The 12,982-nt window shown below is 30.3% G+C and overlaps 1 protein-coding gene across 2 annotated transcripts in view; it reads left to right on the forward strand.

Moving 5' to 3' along the window:
- The first annotated feature begins 9,173 nt into the window (after positions 1 to 9,173).
- The window catches only part of LOC134683753 (uncharacterized), a 48,378-nt gene continuing 44,569 nt past the window's right edge, over positions 9,174 to 12,982 (forward strand). For both annotated transcript variants that reach the window (XM_063543066.1, XM_063543065.1), the window contains exon 1: positions 9,174 to 9,228. The gene's annotated coding sequence lies outside the window, so the exon portion shown is untranslated. The remainder of the gene's footprint in view (positions 9,229 to 12,982) is intronic.

A 12,982-nucleotide genomic window follows, 5' to 3' on the forward strand; every position in this document is an offset into this window, starting at 1 on the left:
GGAAAAGGATGTTTGGTCTTTGACTACTTTTGTTCCAGATGATCTTAGTCAAGTGAGTTATTGTCGCTGTAGCTCTTAAAAGAAATTTTGATTTTACAAGCAATCCAAATGTATATTTATTAAAATTATTTTACAATAACACTTATTATGCTTATATTAAGTACTAGTACGCTTGATAGGACAAAAATGTTTTAGACTAGTTGTTTGAAAAGCTAAAAATCAAAAGGCAAGCTTATGTTGATAATGCTTTGCGAAGTTTTGATGGACTGACGATTGACCACCATGTCATAACTGTGTACCAACTAGTATAGATAATTAAAAATAAATTCAACGGAATTTTTTCCGAACGATTCACTGTGCCACCTTGGAACATTTTAACTAATAAAGGTGTAAGACCATTAAATCATAGTACGTCACATCCGGTTGCATACGAACAAAGGTCGATATAAAATATTCCCTTGAATTTGAAAGTAGTCGGAAATTTATCCTGCATTGCATTGCAGTAACAGAAATTTGTTTCATAGACATATTTCTCAGGTGCTGTAGAGCACCATTATTTTTTTATTTGGTGTTTCTCTAGAATATTTTAAAAACTTAAGGTTACATGGTCACTAAAGCTTGTACACAGAAAGACAAAGGGTGAAAGATTGAATGATTGCCTTCCAGTGATGGTTATTTTCTTATATGCAATGAACAAATATGTGATTTTTTTTTCTACAGTACTGGACAGGTAAAAATTTTACTCATGCCAAGTATTTCTTTATTTAAATCAAAGATAAAGTTTGCATAATTTTTTGAAAAGTGCAAATTTAACAAATTCTAATACATACACTTATAACGAATCTATTGTATGGGTTTTCTTATAATTATATTGTGTGTTCGTTCCTGTTTTTTTCTTTTTATTATATTATTTTGTTTTGATATTGCATTTTTTTATTTGTTGTGCTTAACTGTTATTTGCATAAATAAAATTGTATTTCTCTCCTAGTTTTTTTTTCTTTAATGATAATAGAGGGTTTCAGGGAAGCCATACAACCGATTGAGTTCCAAGTTGAAAGATGAAATCATCCAATTGCAGTTTTACCGACGCCATCACTAGTTGCTTGGCCGGTGTTTGTTGGAGTTCGTATTTCACAGTCTTAAGTGAATGAAGTTAAAGAAGACTTTTTGTGATTGTCGAGTTTTACTTTATTTTCAGTTAATAAAAACAACTCGTTAGATTCTGTAGAAACAAGAGACCAGTTAACAACAAGTACGCACTGAGTTATGAAACACTATACAAAGGAATTGATTTTGCATTTAAAAAAATATCCCTTCTGCAATATATGTGTGCATAGAATGATTGATTGTTGGTTGCATAACGTCCAGTATGAAATGTTTTATTCATGTTCAGGACGAAATCAAATTTACAATAGATACAATAGAGTAGGCATGGCAAAAGAGGTGTACTTGGTTGCATGTCATGACAATTAGGAATCCGACGGGAAAATGACAGTATATTGGATAGGACAAGAATTTATCCTTTAAGCAGGCCACTTATCGAACCCTCAAAGAGTTGTTGCAAAGGGTCTTAACGTACAGAGAATGTGTGGTGATCTTTTTACTTACGATACAGCGGATTTAACGTTCCAATTCTGACCGGACGTGTTTGAGTAATTCATACATCCCGCACAGCCATTCAGACGACCTGGTTTGGTAAGGATTTTACAGCCGGTCAAAAGACGACCTGTAGTGACCCTATTTCTATTCCCTGCCGCCTATAAATTTGAAGATTTGGACATAGAAATATGGATGACATGCTATAAATTATTCGTATGTTCCTATATCAAGATAAAGATGAAAACATTGTATACAAATCGACTATGAATATATATTCCAACTCTTATTTATGAACCGGACAAAATAATAAAATATGGAATTATTGTAGTGGTAATTGAAGGAAAACTATCAAAGTAAAAATAAAATTTCACATACAAACACGGTACTCAAATAAAAAAGGTATCGACCTAGCAGAATTATTAAATCGAATGGTACTTGTATACAAATTAATTCTCGTTGATACTTGGAACCAATTGTTAAATGCCCAACTTTAAAAAAATTGCAAACTTTAAGGAAAATTCAAAACAGAAGTCTTGACAGTCACAATAAATTCTTTATCAATTTGCAAAAAACAAAAGCTTACACATATCAAACGTATGGAGACAACAATCGTGGTCATGGAATATTCAACGTTTTATATATCCTGAGTAGCAACTGCAATCTATTGAATAATGCATATACCATATCAAGTTGCATTTGGTATATTGCTGATAAAGTGAGGAAAATGATGCTTTTAAAGATGAAATCATCGTCTCGTTAGGCACATACACATTATTGCAAGGTGCTGTATTACCTTAGACTCGGGCAAATTGCATTTTATCCGTACGTTAGTTAATATCAATACATTATCAGTTGACTTGAAATAATTTCCTAGACTATATAAAAAGAAATTATAACATAAACCTTTCATGATCAGGCGTTGAACTAAAACCTTGCATATTACGAACAATTGAAATAAAAATGATCAGTTCGAGTATTCTTTAATATGTGACTGTCAATTCTTACAATATGTTCATGTTATTTTTTATCAGTTAAAATGTCGTCTGTTAGTGTACGTTTCTATCTAACTGTTAATTTCAAATACTCGTTTATTTCTAATATTATTACCTTAGATGTATATTTCATTATAATATGTTATTTTGATTGGCTAACTAGCTATCTCGTGATATTCCTTAATTAATTGCATTACACAATGCAACTTTTGATTCATGATGACACTAGATCCCACAATAAAGTGCACAGGTAAATGAAATAAAAACTTTATAAAAGGCGTGTTTTCATGATCCTATATGTAAAAATTTAATTATAAGTATTGAATGTTTTTTTTGTAACTTTTTAGGGTTGTGAAGCGCATACAAAATGTACATCGGTCAACGCTTTTACACCCCAATAAATTTACAAAAAGAGCATTCAATTCTTAAATATATACAAAAATATGGGTACATGTGTTTATGACTATATCCCTCTCCACATCCTTCAAGACTAACTGCTTTATCTTTCTAGTTTTTGAAACAAGTGTTTACTATATTTTGAGAAATTGCAAACTCATAATAATGTTTTTATTCAACTTTCATATCATACATTATGTATAATTTATTTGATCAGTTATCTTCGTCATGTATTATCATATAAAAAATACACTTGAAATTGCATTTTTCGAAAAACTAAGGATTTTCTTATCCCAGGCATAGAATACCTTAGCCGTATTTAGCCCTTCTTTTGGGGATTTTGGATCCTCAATGCTCTTCAACTTTGTACTTGTTTGGCTTTATAATTATTTTGATATGAGCGTCACGGATTACTTTTATGTAGACAAAACGGGCGCCTTATTAATTATGATCCTTATGGTACCTTTGATAACTATTTTATAGTCAGTTAAAACTAAGCAATTTATTGTTTTACGATACGGCTGAGGCTATTAGTTATTGAAAAACAACTGAAGAATAGTCAGATACAAAAAGAACGATTCATAGAAAGCTGAAGATTGAGGCAGTGAGATAAAATATAAGCGAAATCATTTTTGTTGGTAATATAAACTCAATCACTTGATCAGTTCATTCTTTTAAAGAATCTGCAAACGTAACTTATCCATGGTAATGATTCATACAGTTATTGTTCGTAGCATTCTTAAAAAAATAGTGAGAATGGTTTGTCATATAATGTAAATACATGATTATTGTTACCTTAATAACTGTTATGTATGCATTCAAAAGTGTACTTTTAAAATTTTTGAAATCATTGGATTGCAATCTTTTTACAAAGCATTCGATTTTCTCCCTTTTTTCTATTAAGCTATGACACAACTGTTCAACGTAAAGGAATGGTTTGTCTTTTCAGGGCCTGTTATATGTGATGATCCGGTATAGGGTTTGTTTAGTGTTGCAATATCGTTAATATTAATCTACAGTTACAGTTAATTAAATCATAGTCAGTTTTAAAATTTATGCATAGTTGTCACATTGAATATCATGTCAAATTTTCTCATTTTTTATATTTATACACATTAATAATCACACAGGGGAAAGAGTATCCGATATTTTGCCAACCTTGTATTTGAATCTACCATCTTCATAAATAACCTGTGTAATACTCAAACTGACAGTTACAATAACTTGACTGAACCTTTATCAAAAATACTTGCGTCTTCCTCTTTCTCAGCATATGGTAGCATATTTACCTGACGATATCAGGATATTGGTTTTTAGTAAAATCTTAACCGGAAATTTTGACACAATTAGACACATGTCGAAATGTTTAGGCTTGAAATAAATATATCTTTGGATAAGTTAATGCAAGCACACGAGGTGTATAGTATCTTATACGATAACAGGTTTGTAATGTTAAACAATCATATTTTATCAGTGTGTGAACACGTTAATTATGAGCTTTGAAATTCACCTAGTTCGAGCATTTTTCTGAGTAAGTGTTACAAAATTTCAAACAATTATTCTTTACTGTGGTTAGCATGAATTAGTCGTCAGTATCAACAGATTAACAACTTGTGGTTATATCGATAATTTAAAATCTTCCTTGAAAGTGGCGCACAAATTCGCATCTAAATAAATTCGATTGATGTGTCATTTGTATACAAGAGTTATATTCCTTTGAACTATGAGTCTATGTTCAATTTCATGAAGTCAATATGTTGATTTTCTACCTTGAACAGGGTTATAATTTTATCTTATTGAGTAGGGTTTTTTTATTGAATATAGAATCGTTACAAAATCTGTAATGTACTAGATACTCTACTTTTCATTAGTTAATCAAAGACATTTGTTTTGAAATGTTTAAAATTAGTCTAGTCAAACTAAGATTTAACTCAAACTAATTGCAACAGAAAATGTTTTAGTTCTAATCTATAGCTTTATGCCCTTTATATACACAGAGAAGAAGTCCCATTAAATCTAACTTGAGGAAAACTAAAATCAGCATATTTAATTTTCCTGTGGAAATTAACATTGGAAGTTGAGATATCTCTTGCAAAAATGAGTCTTTTTCGGTCAGATTTTGGTTGTATTTCTTAAAATTTATGTAAAGTATGATACTTTGATGGGGTTATAAGTTTGTATTTGACTAAATTATATAATCTTCTGTTCATGAAATGTACAAAACAAGGTGTTATGGGTAGTTTTATTTTTTTCATGCATTTTTTATTAAAGAAATTGCAAATTTTAATCTATGTAACCATTTTGAAAAAATAATGTGAAAATTTGGTTTTGTTTATATCTGTATATTAGATTTTGTCAGCAACTTACTTATCTCAAGAAACTTTAAACCACAAAAAGAAGAATACATGCTTAATTATTTTTCTTAAATTTGAGATTCTTTACCTTGACATGTTGAAAAATTCAACAAACGGTCAACTAATGAATTACGAAATATAGATTATAGCTTGATAAAATATATAGAAATACCTTTAGAGTTTTTTGTTATACTCTAAAGACCGCTAAAAAACAAGAATCAATACATTATGATTACAAAGAAGCGTAATTTTGTATCACTCTTTATTGATATGTCTGCCCTTTTAGCAAGGGTTATCTTCCTTTTAAATGCAAATCTCCAAAGGAATTTTAAATGGTGATTTTTTAAGTCTTCCTCAATTTAGATTTTATGGGGCTTTCTTGTTTATATTTAAGGTATAATGCTAAAGATTAAAACTTAAAAATCTTCTGTTGCATTTACTTTCGGATTGGGGTCAAATTAATGCTAGATTGACTGGACTAAATTAATGTATACCAATATAAAGAATTAATTTGTTATCTTATAAATATTTTTGTGTTATCTGTAGTATTCAATCCGTGTTTAAACGTCAAAAATAAGGAAAGGTCAAGATGAAAAAAGCAAGGTCAAATATGCCTTCATCGTCTCTTACTTTCTTAAAGCGATGAGACAAACTGCTCTTAATCACAGATTATACGCACTCGTTTCAGAATAAAAATTTCCTTTATTATACCATTAAGGTATATAGGTGGAAATATTCTTAAACAAGTGACTATGTCACAGAAAAAGCATCTTCCAAGTATTCATGAAATTGCTGTCTATTAAAGCCATATCCTTGAAATTATTAAAAAAAAAATACTTTTTTCCTACTTTTAATTTGAGGTACAATATGCCGATGAAAAACAATAATTGTGCTGTCAAGAATACACTGTTTCAAGTTGTGGTATGAGTAAAAAAATGTCCATCAGCATTCCTCCTTCTACGCGTAAATGCATTTGTTTGACATATAAAAAAAGGCATTTGACAATAAAGAAACATGCTACATATGGAACAGTTTATACATAGCTATACAAAATTTAAGTCATATCCACACATACATTTACAAAGACTTTGCTACATCGATTTGATACGTTTAATATATTTTTTTCCCAATTTTCGATTTTTTGAAAGGAAGCTTAAGACTAAGATTTTACATATCAAACATTTTGTTTGTCAAAAGACAATATTGATAAAAAGAATCGTTTATATATGAAAATGTTTGAGGTTTCCTGTTTTCGTTGAGCACCCGATAACAATCTGAGTTTTAGAATCACAATAGTTATTTATGGTTATAAAATTTTATCAGTTTCCGTTTTGTTGACAATAGAGTTATACTTGACAAATTTTTGGTTTCCCTTTTAGGAGAAATAATGATAAAATCTTATTGTTTCAATTAAGTTATATGTTGATAAAGTATTTTGTTAATCAATAAATGAATATTAATGTTTCCAATGTGTATATTGATTTTGTAACTAAACACAATGTTTCTAACCCGAACTCGTCCATTTCAACCACTATCAACTTGGTACACTTTAGGTATAGCATAAAATTGAGAATAAAAATTGGGAATGTGTCAAAGAGACAACAACCTGACCATAGATCATACAACAGCAGAAGGTCACCATATTCCTAAAGTAATGAACTAGAGAAATCTCGCTCGGACGCACACTCCATAATCTAGTATATTATAAGAGCATAAACCCGAAGCACGGGGAGGCACTCTAATGTCTACTGTCGTGTATACTGTACGAATATAGAAACGCAACACAAGATTATTATTTGTAATTACAATTTTCAAATATGCAAATTTTATTAAACAAATGTATTTATTAATAACTTCACTGTCCAACAATGTTTACTTCGAAATAAATGTGCAACCCCATATATGGTTTCTGTTCTTGATGGACTGGATAATAAATTGCAAATATGACTGCATAGAAAATATTATTGACTGAAGATGAGTTGTTCCGCTTTAACTGACCCAAACGTTTAGATAAAAAAAAATATGCAAAATTTCAATTTCAACAGACCATGACATAGGGATCAGAACCAAAATATCCCTCTTATTAGACCAAAGCAAATTATTTTATATATCATTTCCCTTATCTATTAGTGAAGTTCTTTTCCCTTATATATATTGAATGGATGGAAGTAAAACTATATAGGACTTGTTTTGTGAAAATCAACATTAAGGCTGAAATATGCTTTTATTGGTGTAAAGAGCGGTTTTTAATTTCTTGTCTTAAAATATACACCATATTTTTATGTATTGACGATACATAATTGCATATGCTTTTCACCTGATCTGACATTTTTTGAATACCAGACAAGTACTCGGGAATGAATTTCCTACCTTAATCTACCATCTTTTAAAAAGTTAACTAACAAATTACAAAACTGCATGAGAATTTCAAAACGGGAAGTAGAATCAAAAGCTCAAACATGTCTTATAAATGGAATACAAGTGTCATTTTCCTGACTTGGAACAGGTTATTTCTTAAGAAGAAATGGTGGATTAAACCAAGTTTTATATCTAGCTAAACCTCTCACTGTATGACAGTCGCATTGAATCCCATTATATTGACAACAAAGTGTGACCAAAATAAACAGACATGATATAGAAAATAAAATGTAATGACAGTTAAGTAAAGTTTCTTAAATTTGTCATACCAGTATGGTATGAGGTATTCATTGAATTTTTCAAACTTCTAGGATAAATGTCTTTTATATGATTCTGTGTTCAAAATATAATGAATGATTTTTAAATTTTGACCAGAAAGTTTATTAAGGAGTTGATTGCTGTATGTGAAACATTTGTGATAATTTTTTTAAACTCAGATACAATCAACGGCTTTTGTGATAAAGATTATAACACAATATTGACTGATGAACTCCAATTATTGTCATGTTTACCTTTTATGTCTGTTTGTTTTGCTGACACATCATTGTCAATATAAAAGAAATCCGAGGAGACTAGGATACAATTTAGACCTTTAACTACATACAAGAACCATGTTTTATCAATCATATTCAACATAAGGAAGTTTCTGTACTACTAGTAGTCAGAAATAGGGCAGTGGTTATTCATTCGTTTGTTGTACTTAAGCTTTTAATTTTTGCCTTTTGCAAGGGCCTTTTAGTTTTCAATTGTCCTTGGGGTTCGGTATTTTTTTTATTTACATATATTTTTTTTAATCTCACCTTTTTTTGTTTTTAAAAAAAAGTACGCATAAAATTTATTAAAAATATTCTGACTTCAATTTTTATTATTGTGGTAAAGAATGATATTAGAAGGGGGAAGATAGGCGAAAGATACCAAAGGGACATTCAAAATTACAATTCGAAAACTAACTCACAACGCAATGGTGAAAAACGAGACAACAGATAAACCCATCATAGAAAACTAAAGACTGGGCAAATCGAACCCCGTCAAAGTTGGGGATGAACTTAAGTGCTCCGAAAGGTTAAACAGATCCTACTGTACATGTGAATGGATCATATGCATTCCCATGACCCTCCATGGGATAAATGCCTCGAAAACATTTCAGAAAAAAAACATGAAATTGTCCAAAATATGTTTCGTATTTCAACGTACAACCAAAAAGTACGAATTAACGCATATACCGTCAACTGTCTATTTTATTTTAATTTAAATTAGCAAAGAAACCTTTACCACGCGGAAATATAAATAAGCCAACCGGTTTTTTTTTATCTTTCAAACAATTAACAGTACTGTTTCATTCCGGTACATTATCAAACTCGTTAATAAAGTGTCAGTTACAAAAACAAAAAATACTTCCTTGTTTAATCAAAAGAAAATGTTGGGAATAATTTTCGTACTGATATTTAATTTCTACATTTCTGCTGCAGGTATGTGTATATTTATAACCCTCGAATATGATTAATAGTACTGTAAGCTGATGTTTACATGTATAAACAATTAAAAAATAAATAAATTTTATTTAACCAGCTTGAAGTTAGTGAGAATAAAACAAATTGAACATTAGAAATAAGGCTCAGTTTATGGAAGAAGCGTATCGATAAAAACTTTTCTTATATCAATGAGCGATATTGTATAATATCAATTGTAAAAATGCACCCATTCCATGCGGAAAATGTTGTTTTCGGCAACGAAAAATTAAGAAAATACTAACTTTAAAACTTATTGTTCAAATATAAACAACAATTGAGTCTAAATATATATTCAGAAATAAGTTAGAAGCTAAAGTTTATGTCCGTGTAAAATTTGAAGTGCTGTGTTTTTCTTATATACATAAATAAACAATGCGATACTTTTAAAATATCAATGCGATACTTTTAAAATATCGTAGCAGTGTTTTTGCAATATCGATATTAGTAATTATTAGTATTAATATTTGACTGCTGTATCCATATTTTCACAATTTTACCTATTATGTCTGTTTTGTTCATGCATCGTTGTAAATATGACAGAATTTGATGATACTGTCATACACGTGACAGGTTTAGCGCAATATAACCAGGTTCAATCCACCATTTTCAAAATTTGAAAATGCCAGTACCGATGGGGTTCAATAAACAATGTCGTAATCAAATAGCTAAGTATCAAAACCATTGTTCACATTATATAACATTTAGCAAATTTATAATGAACGCACCGAAATAATATATATCAGATATGCTCGCAACGCATGCATGGAAGACTTTCTTTATTGAAAACAATGAAACTAACTTTTGACAAAGATGAATCATACTGTCCTCGTTCAGAATGATTCGACAAAATTTGGCCTGTGCATTTTTGAATCTCCTTTTTTTATACAAATTAGACTGTTGGTTTTCCTGTTTGAGTGGCTTAACACTTAACACGCTTAACACCGTTCGTTCGTCCATCTCCAGGATAAAGTTTTTGGTCGAGGTAGTTTTTGATGACGCTGAAGTCAAATCAACTTAAAACTTAGTTCACTTGTTGCTTATGATATAATCTTTCTAATTTTACAGCCAAATTAGACTGTTGACCCAAATTTCACGGTCCACTGAACATAGAAAATGAAAGTGGGAGTTTCAGGTTAAAGTTTTTGGTCAAGGTAGTTTTTCATAAAGTTGAAGACCTAACAACTTGAGACTTAGTACACATGTTCCATATGGTATGATCTTTCTTATTTAATGCCAAATTAGATTTTCTACCTAACTTCACGGTCCATTGAACATGGAAAATGATAGTGCGAGTGGAGCATCCGTGTACTTAGGACACATTCTTGTTTGGAGCTGTATTGGATTGGACTGTTTGAAAGAATTTTTTTTTTAAGTAATGATATGTATGGTCCGCAACGAAGTTGTCGGTGCCATATAGCTTTACCCTTGTTCGAAATTCCGTTATTCCGAAAATCCAAAAAATCCGTAATTTCGAAATTCCGTCATTCTGAAATTCCGTAATTTCGAAATTCCGTCATTCCGTAACAAACCATTATACGGAGTTTTTTTTTTTAAACGCCTTCATATATTAGGCTGATTTTTGTTGTGTGAGTTAACCATGATGAGTTACAGATCAAGTTTAAGTTTTGTTCTGCTTGGCTAATTTTTGCCGAAATTACGGGCTATGGACTTTGATAAATTGTTGAAAATCTCAGTCATACAGACTTTTTTTCTAAATACTTTCAGATATTGGACTGATTTTTTTTTGTATGTGAGCTAACTATGATGATTTGCAGATGAAATTTTAAATTGTTTTGCTCCGCTAATTTTGGCCAAAATTAAGGGTTAACAATTTCGACGATTGTTGAAAATCATGTGAGACTACCATCATATGTGTGTCCACATTTGTTATTGAAATTACAGATTTTTCTACATTTTAAGACGGGAAAATTCATGTTGCTTTGACATATCTAATTTTTGTCTGTTTCGATATTACCCATGTGGATAGGCTATAGCAGTGTGACCTCAAGGACAGATCCAGCCGTTTTCAAAAGGGGGGTTCAAACCTATGATAAGGGGGTGGGGTCCAACCATATGTTCCAATTCAAATGCATTGATCGGCCACTGGACCTATATTAGAATCTAATAGGTTGGTAGTCTATTTACAACCGCATTTAAATTCCACCATTGCATCATCACTTCAAACAGAATTAGTCGGTTAAACCATGTGGTTGAAAACAATAGACTGAACAGTATGTTAACACTTTCAAATATCAATAGAGTCAAGTAACATTTTTAAAACGATAAGATCGTGTAAGCGTTAATTTTGTTACAGATACGAAATTTTAGTGATATTGATTCTTAAACATTAAGCCGACCATGAACTAAGTTTGTGAAATATGTTTGCGGTCCTTTTGACATGCATTGTGACGTGCCATCGTATTAATTTTATATTAGAAAACTATTAACAGTTATTTTAAAAAAGTATCGCATTCATAGGTTTTTGATATTAAAAAAATATCGCTATGATATAAGACAAACATCGCATTGATATTTTAAAATATAGCATTATCTTTGACTTATAGGCGATTTTGGCTTATCCAACAATTGAATTCATCTCAATTGCATTCCACATACTTTACTACATGACATTAATTGAATTTGTACAATTGATAAATCGTGCATTTATGTCTCATTTATTCAACAATTCAATTTTCTCGTTTAAATACACTTTGTTTGGTATAACTTAAAATAATTCATGGAAATTATACAGCATACGTATGTCTTGTTAAATGTCAGCCTGTTTTAAGAAAAGAATCATAACTGTATACCGAGAAATCTTCGTTCCTTCATAAAAATGTAAACATTCGTCTGAGATTTCCCACAATGCAACTCGTTGATATAAGACAATATCGCTCATTGATATAAGAAAAGTTTTTATCGTATCGCATAGACTGAGACTGAGTGACACGAATATCATTAATTATTAACAGTAATTTAGATGTACATTATCGTAGACAAGTGTTAGAAAATATCACTTTATCACCCATAACACCACTATTCGTATATCAATTTTAGTTCGAAGAAATTAATAAAATAATAAAAAAGCGGCTTATTTTCCTTTGTTTAAATCATTATTTTTCGATTCTTCCTGCAATGTGCATCACATAATTATATATATTTATATTTTAACTATCTTTTAAATTGATGTTTGTACATCGACCAATACATATACGGATATTTTAACTGTTACGCTCATGAAACGATTTTATTTTCTATCAGATTGAGATATAAACAATACTATGTATATAAGGCAATTACTCGCTTTGATTTTTTTAATTTTGTATGGAAAAAAACAAAATGATTGTTAACGTACAAAAAGAACCTAAGTTATAATATTTTGTAGAAATAATCAATCGGAAAAAAGTGCATCTATGGTATATAAATTAACTCATCATACATACAAGACGCGCGTTTCGTCTACAAAAGACTCATCAGTGACGCTCGAATAAAAAAATGTTAAAATGAAAAGAAAAGTACGAAGTTGAAGGGCAATGAGGACCAAAAACTCCTACACGTTTTGCCATATACAGCTAAGGTAATCTATTCCTGAGGTAGACAAGCCTTAGTATTTCCAAAATTCAAAATTTTGTTAACAGTTAATTTATAATTAGAAACATACCAATGATAAATCTAGTCAACCCAGAAGTGCTGATGATACCTTCGGGGAAAT

This window comes from Mytilus trossulus, chromosome 9, assembly GCF_036588685.1.
Source record: "Mytilus trossulus isolate FHL-02 chromosome 9, PNRI_Mtr1.1.1.hap1, whole genome shotgun sequence".
In the NCBI taxonomy this organism is placed as follows: domain Eukaryota; kingdom Metazoa; phylum Mollusca; class Bivalvia; order Mytilida; family Mytilidae; genus Mytilus; species Mytilus trossulus.